This window comes from Scleropages formosus, chromosome 24 (assembly GCF_900964775.1).
Source record: "Scleropages formosus chromosome 24, fSclFor1.1, whole genome shotgun sequence".
NCBI lineage: Eukaryota > Metazoa > Chordata > Actinopteri > Osteoglossiformes > Osteoglossidae > Scleropages > Scleropages formosus.
In genome coordinates, this window is record NC_041829.1 from 12779208 (window position 1) to 12787273 (window position 8066).

Here is an 8066-nt window from a genome sequence, read left to right on the forward strand (position 1 = left end):
ACACACACACACACACACACACACACACACACTGTCTGAAACCGCTTGTCCCGAGCCTAATCTGGCAACACAGGGTGCAAGGCCAAAGGGGGAGGGGACACACACAGGATGGGACACCATCCTATCGCAAGGCACCCCAAGCAGGACTCAAACCCAAGACCCAGCAGAGAGCGGGACCCAGCCAAGCCCGCCGCACCACCGCACCCCCTCATGCTATGTAGATAGATGGTTAAATATATATTTACCCAGAGACACTTGTATAAATATATTTGATACTACAAACCATTATTTGTTGAAAATTCTATCCGAAAATATTTTTATTGCTCTCCTAAAATATTTATTGTCTTGTTTGTAAATAAAACCTGTTGAAATTTTTATCTTTCCTAATAAAGTTGTGACCTTATTTAACAGTGAAGCTGTACAACGTTGAAGGTGTCAAAGTGCCTTGTTGTGTGTGCTTTGGATGGAGAGAGAACAATTGCCGGGTCTACATAGCGATGCCATTTCACAGACAAGTATTACACACAGTTTATGAAGCAGTACTAGTGAACTATCTGTTTCAGCAGAACTGGCAGCTACCACCCTCTTGCATCATCCCTGGAATGGTATTTAAGAAATGGAAACAATTTTATTAAAACAAATGCAACCCATTGGTTGTATTGCCTAAACTCATCGTAGGGCAGACTTCGATATCAGAAATTATATTTGCTGCCTGACTGTGGTCAGGACCTGAAAAATTTCAGATTTGAAAAGAAACTGAAACACACCTCTGATTAAATTAAGGCTGTAATCCTTAACTGGATTAATATAAATCCTGACATTCAAATGCACACGTACTATATAACAGGGCAAAGACAATCAGTAAAAGTCGCTAATGAAAACAGACCCAGTATTTATGTGTCTTCATCCTTACATGACCTGCTGCCAATTATGATTTTGCAATGTTTGATTTGTTTAATCAATTAATGAATTTATTAAGAAATCAATTGATAAAGTTTATTTAACATCAGATTTTGCCACAGAACAAGTTCAAAGCTGCAGTATTGTTTAATCCTGTAGATCTTTTGCTTCCTGTTTGCATTCCAGTTTATTTTCCTTTTTACCTGCAGGCAGAGGGAGCAGCAAAATAGACATGTGTGGCTGCATGGTACAAAGTTTGATTGTTGAAGAAGAACTCAGATATGGCAAATCAGGAAGACATCAGTAAAACAACCTCTAATCCAAAACTGGGCATACCTATACACAGTAAAATACTCACACAACGTATATACACAGTAAATTATACACAATGTCTTTCCTGGCAAATAAGGAAAGTGAACCCAATAAACATTCTAAATCAAAATCAGTCAGTACTGTAGAGCAATGATAGCAAGATGCAAAGTCCAGATTTGAGTAATAATGACTTTTTTCCTTAGGCATTATAATCAATATTTCAGTACATAACATGGCCAAATACAATGAAAAAATTACAATCTTACTTTTCGTTCATATACTTATCCTAAGCGCTACATAGATGAATAACTTCTTCATTATTTGCCCATTTGTACAGCAGGGTTTCCTTACATCGGTAATTCAGGGTAAGTACCCCACTCAGTGATTCTACAGCAGACACATGGACTCGGACCAAGGACCTTCAGATTATGAAACAGTAAGGCAATAGACCTAAAGGCTATGTTCCCTGCTGGCTTAACTATGTCTACCTATCCTGTAAGTACAATAACTGTTAAGTACAATATGTTAAACAATAAAGCATTCCTCTAAGATTTGCAGAAATGCATTATAAAAGCACTCCATTCCTCACCAAGGATCTGGGGTTCAAGTCCCACTTGGGGTGCCCTGCCATGGACTGGCATCCCATCCTGGGTGTGTCCCCTCCCCCTCCAACCTTACGCCCTGTGTTTCCGGGTTAGGCTCCGGCTCCTCGCGACCCCGCTCGGGACAAGCGGTTTCAGTCAGTCAGTCATTCCTCACCAAAAATACTCTCTTTTTTCTAATCTTAATGTTTGCATACTAATATGAATGTTCCCATAAATGAAATATGGAAATAAAGTCATCTTCCTTTCTGGTAGTGATTTAGATGAGGAACAAGGAAAGGACATCAAAGTCAACATTCTAAATGTTGAGTAGCCCTCCGCACGCTGGTAGGTAGTCCGCTGTTGAGTAGCGCTGCTGTCTCACAGCTCCTGGGTGGTGCGAGAGGACGTGGGTTCCATCCCTGATCAGTCTGTGTGGCGTTTGCATGTTCTCCCCATGTCTGTGTTGGTTTCCTCCTGGTGCTCTGGTTTCCTCCCACACTCCAAAGATATGCTGTTCAGGTTCCCTCATATTGTGTGAGTAACAGAGAGAGTGTGCTCCACTGATGTATGGATGAGTGACCCATTGTAAGTAGTGTATCTAGCAGTGTAAGTTAACATGGTGAATAAGGTGTGTGGGCTGATAACACTACATAGAGTTCGTTGGAGGTCGCTTTGGAGAAAAGCGTCTGCTAAGTAAATAAATGTAAACATTCTGAATGAATTCTCCCTAGAGTAAAAGATTAAGAATGGGAGGTTTTCAGGTTAAAAGTCATCGATTTCCTTCATTATATGAGTTCAGACCACTAATTTTTCAACACCATGTTAAAAAAAAAATGTAAAAACCCTAGAGAAAGTAGCAAACAACAAAACGCTTGAGCACATTTCAGAGAATCTCCCAAGGAATTCCTCAGACAGTCACCATTAGGGGGAAACAGTGAGCCCTCGGCATGCCTTGTCTCCATGGTCAAACCAGAACCCTTTGACTGGGGAGGAAAGGACCATTTCTCTAGACTGACAGTAACCTTAATGGGTTATGAGAATCCTTTACAAAATGGCTTAGGCTGCAAAATATTGTTCCTGACTGATGTCTCACAGTCAATAATCATTAAAGCAAACATGTCCACTTTAAGAAAGTGTGTGGTAAATTCGACAACGCCCGTCACGACCTGCTGTGAATGAAGATGTATGAGGTTGGCACTGTGACAAGGATGTTTTATTTGTGCTGCAGGAATTTGCTTGGATCCGTTATTGTGGGAGCTAGAGGGTGTCAACGTGTAAGTGGTTGCTTGTAAAAGGTGCTGCCGGCTGACACTCTGACAAAATCATGAGTTTTGTCAATTCAATTCATCCATCCATCGCCAACAGTCACTTGTCCCGAGCAGGGTCGCGGCCAGCTGGAGCCTAACCCGGCAACACAGGGCGCAAGGCTGGAGGGAGAGGGGACACACCCAGGACGGGACACCAGTCCATCACAAGGCACCCCAAGCAGGACTTGAGTTCCAGACCCGTCACACAGCAGGCCCCAGCCAAACCCGCTGCACCACCGCACCCCTGCGCACCCCCCTTGTCAAACAGGATGTCTCAAAGTGCACAAAGACAAAATGAATGGCAAAAGTGACATTAAAATAAATCACATTAGTACATGCATGCTTATGTTAGACAGCTGGGCAAAAGTGGTGTATTTTGTCTAGGGTTCTTCCTTTTGATGCCCCATATCAAGCCAACAGATGATGTTCAGTGGGTCTCCTAATGTAGTGGAGGCAGTGTATTCCTATGTGACATTATGAAATAAAGCAAGTCCAGGCCATATAGAAGCAGTCATCTGAGTCTTTTTTATGTGACACCCACATAGAAAAATTATGTCAGTTATAAATCCATCTTCTGTAATATTGTGTTTATCAAAAGCAGCACAATGCTCATGTCTCTAACTGCCTAACTGCCATTGTAAATGTGATGAAATTCGATGCAGTAAAATTGTACACAGTGACATCAAACAGTCCTGGATTTTTTTTTTTTACTTTGATTTATGAAAATCTCTCAGAATGGCCTACAGCTGCAATCATCACAAATGCTTCACATGAAGGCAAAATATGACCTCTGTCCCAGTCTCTCAGTTTCACCAATTCAATGGTTTTTGAGCAACACCGTTAATATTTACCTGTCTGCTTTTTGAAAGCATTTACCTACACTTTATTTTTATTCTTCAAAATAATATAGACTATAGTTAAAAAATAATATTTTACAAAAGATACAAAATTCGGGTAATTACAAAGTGCTATGCAAATAAATAGGAGAGTTTTAATACTGCTAATGCTGAATATCCTGATCCTCCTGTTTAATTCTATGGCTCAGACATACATAACCTTCACTGTAACTCAGCCCATGTCCTTAATTTCCACCGGGGAATTTCCTAGCTCTTGGGCAATTGGCAGTCCTTCCCCCCGACTCCTTGCAGCATCACCACATCTGCGGCTCACCCTCAGAGCCTGCCAAAACAGAATGATCAAGAAAGTGCTCTCGCAAACTTTCAGAATCTGCACTTTGTTCTCCCGAGGGTCCAAGGGCGTACTATTCGAAGACGTGCCTTTCACGTGCTCGGGGGAAATCCCTCTCAGCTGGCCAGAAAATACAACAATGTTCCCGACTTTACGCTTTCCGTGTCTTAGAAAGCTCTGCAGTCACTAGCAAGACCCAACAAATGAGGTATCAGAGGGTAGGGTTTCGGCACAAGGGTCTCATATAGAATCCTATTATAGACAGTGAAGTGACAGGAAAGTTCTCTCTTTTTGAAGCAGGTTACTTTTTGACACCTGCTTTAATTCTGGGAAGCTGTGCCCTGATGGAAGCACACTGAAGTCACCACACGTAGACAACAACTTCTGTCTTTCTCATGTTTATTCAATTACCGTTTTCTGGGCAACTTTAAATGATTTTTTAAAAAAAGAAATTGTCTTGACACGTTTGCATACAAAATAATCTCCGTTTTCATGCCGAGAGGTTTCTCTCAGTCAAAAAAAAAGGTCTGATCAAACCAAATATTTTTATACTGGGACATTTTGGTCTTTACGTTTTCCTTAATATGTTAGTGTGACACAAATGCTTTGACAGATTGAAGAAAAAACAGTGGTATAGTCTGTATTTACAACGACAAGGTGCACTTGAAATGCAGAATGGAAAAAAGAAAATTGATTGAATACATACAAAGTTTTTAATGGATTCAGAGATCACTACTGACCTGAAAATGAAAATGCCTCTGAGATTATTTTTACTTTCTGGAAAGAGGTGTATAAAATTTACCTTGATAACATCTAAAGTCTGAGTGTTGACTTTTCAACATACATTGTCTTTACCGACTGTAAACTTGAGAAGAACAAAAAGCCTACTGCCAGCAGTTATCTGCTGCAATTTAATGTCCCTCCAGTTGAAATGAACATGCATTGTGAGTTGTACATAGATTGTGAGTTGACAAAATAGCTAGCAAATGCAGCCACTGAGTGTTAAAAACAATCCACACATACCTGCATTTTACGTTTCTCACACGCTGGTTTCTCACCCACATTCCATGACCAAGAAGCTAAGGGCATTTATTTCTACCTCTTCTTTCCAGCCAAGTGACATCATGGTTAATAGCTACGAACCAAGTAGAGGAGCGATGAGTTCATCAGCACCAGCAATTGTGATAAACCTGAGTTAGGGTTAGCTGCTCATTCATGCTACCCTCCCCAATGGAACAGTATTTGTTTTGCTGCTGGGAGTGATGGTCACAAGCTTGGAATGACACAACTCTGATTGGAATCTGGCTGAATTTGTGCAATGTGCCAGCCAAAATTTAACTTTACTAGCTAAAGAGCAATGGGGGGTGTGGTGGTGCAGCAGGTTTGCCCTGTACCTGCAAGTTGGTGGGTCTGGGGTTTGAGTCCTGCATGGGGTGTGTCCCCTCCCTCTCCAGCCTTGTGCCCTGTGCTGCTGGGTTAGGTTCTGGCTCACCATGACCACACTTGGGACAAGTGGTTTCAGTCAATGTGTGTGTGTAGTTAAAGAGCCATCAAAAGTCCATTATGAGGTATCTAATGACTTTTGATAAATAAGTACACTTAGCTGGAACACCACCAGTTCTTCCCCATGATTTAATGTCAAAGTTTTACAGGAACCCATCAAAATGCAGGTCTATACAACACAGACAGGTACATGTGCCTCTACAGAGGGTGTTTTGTTTGCAGCAGTAGGCTACATATTTCTTGGAATATTTAGTTTCGTGTTTGAGTACCATTAACAGTCCTTTCTCTGTTTGCAGCCGCTGTAAGGAGGCGTGCAGATAGATTCAAAGGTGTCTACGTGCTCCTGTCCTCCTCACCTTTACCTGCTACTGACATTTAGTCTTTCATGGTTTGTCTTCTCACTTCTGTGATTTTTAGTGGGGTCACAGCTTGACAGTGTGATATGGTAGAAAAACCATTTTTCTCTAATCACATCCAAATGCAAGACTTTTCAGTCCCTGGCTTTTTAAATCCCCGATGGCCTTCAGCTGCAAATCAACATGCCATCTTGAAAAATCTTTTTGAAGCGAGAGGTTCTTTCCAGCCGAATGGTATGTGTAAAAGATGTGCTTTTGTTGTGTTATTTAGAAAAAAACGGGTGAATAGTGTGGGATATCAGCATAGCAATAACTGTTTTAACAAAAATCAGCTATATTTTCATGCTGATAGTAACATGTACTCAATTCTTGGCTATTTGGATGTGCCTTCCTTCAGTGGGTAGGAAGTTTGAAGAGATGATTAAGATTGAAGACATATGCAAGTGTGTCCATTACCTGCAGTACAATATTACATATTTCTGGTTAAACCAACATTGACTTTTTGGAAGGGATTTACTGTTGGGGAAATGACCACCTGAAAGGAGCTTCGCTGGTTCTGTTGAAAGTGAGGACAACAGAGGTGTACATCAACATTTTAAGAATACAGTGTTTTTGTTTCATGGCAGATCCTAAGATGTTGAAAGAGTTTTAAGAGTAAGATGGTGTAAACTCAACGCACACTCTTTAACAATAGTAATACAGTTCTGATGTTTTCTCCTGGGGGGCACAGTGGGGTTGGCCCATGCACGTTGTGCGGCAGATCAGGGATTTGAGGCCTGCTTGGGGTGCCCTGTTGCGGACTGGCGTCCCATCTGGGGTGTACCCCCTCCCCCTTCAGCCTTGCGCCCTTTGTTGCAGGGTAGGCTCCGGTTTGCTGCAACCCAGCTCAGGACAAACGGTTTAGGATGTAGCTTGGTTGGTTGTTTTCTTCTGACTGGCAGTGGAAATTATTTAGCAGATCATTATTACAAAACCTTATTAAATATATTCAGTTAGGTACTTGAAAAGGTACATTGGGCTAAGTACCCAAGTGTAAAATGGCAATTCCCTGAAACACTTCATTTAGCCATTGTAATACTTGTACTGCTAAGAAACATAACATATCAGTCTCATAACCTTTTCAATAACTGTGAACATATAACTATAAACATGTGGCACATTCGACACCTTTAGTTATTGTAGTAATAAGAGAATCTTTAGGGATGATTTGGAAATGTGAGGGTCCTGGGTGATGTATTTCCTTAAACTACTGGTAGGGACTTTCCAACCTCACCCCAGTCATTAATCAGACAGTCAGCAATCACCTGATGTCATATCTGTGTGATTAATTGTCTTCCCTAAAGCAAGATTTTCACAGTTTAGCAGGTCAGTACTTTATTGCAGATGTGGCTATGTCATATTCTATAAGATTAGTTAGTGTAGCAATGAATACACATTCTCTACATGTTGGTAAGAGTGCGTTTTTGTTCATTGTTGTAGAAATCTGGGGAAATATTCAAAAAATAACCATAATATCTGTTAGGGTTAAATTTTGTTTAGCTGATGTGTTTGAAACATTGTGCGTTTAGTTAATCTGCCTACATGCTGAAAGATTGTTCTAATAAATTTTTTTTCATCATAATAATACGAAAGCCATTCATCCTTTGTTATGCAGCATCTCAATATATAGCTTTTCACAAGTTTAGTCTGAGATTATTAATACCATTTATTATTAATCTCTCTAGATTTGTATTTTTCAGATTTGTCAAATCTGGTCTGGGCTTGTGACATTCAGACCAACATAACTGAGACTGCATTTGAATATTGGACCAACGTGCTTTGTGAGAAACACTATGAGATGCACTGCATTGTGGGTACCATGTAGCTGGGTTCTTGCATTCTAAAATTTTGCTTGAGTACTTACGTGGACCCCGTAT